This window comes from Citrus clementina, unplaced genomic scaffold (genome assembly GCF_000493195.1).
Source record: "Citrus clementina cultivar Clemenules unplaced genomic scaffold, Citrus_clementina_v1.0 scaffold_8, whole genome shotgun sequence".
In the NCBI taxonomy this organism is placed as follows: domain Eukaryota; kingdom Viridiplantae; phylum Streptophyta; class Magnoliopsida; order Sapindales; family Rutaceae; genus Citrus; species Citrus x clementina.
In genome coordinates this window covers 14,332,624-14,332,943 of record NW_006262022.1, presented here as the reverse complement: position 1 = coordinate 14,332,943, position 320 = coordinate 14,332,624, and positions in this window count along the sequence as shown.

The window sequence follows — 320 nt, the reverse complement described above, 5'->3', positions numbered from 1 at the left end:
TTTCTGATCAGCAGTAAACTCATGGTAATTTGATCAATAGTCTCATGTAATTCAAAACTCATGTAATGTGAGTTATAATTTGAACAATAGTCTCATTTAATTAAAAAAAAAGATTACATTGGCAATAAGGAGTGGAGACAATTTTTATCCCTTACAAAAATGTCACTAAAGTAGAATATTGGTAAGGGTAAAAAATATGGGCTATGCTTCATATAATTTACTATAAACTAGTTCCATTAAATGTTTGATCAATAGTGAACTCATGTAATATGAGTTGTAATTTGAACAATAGTCTCATATAATTCAAAACTCATGTACTA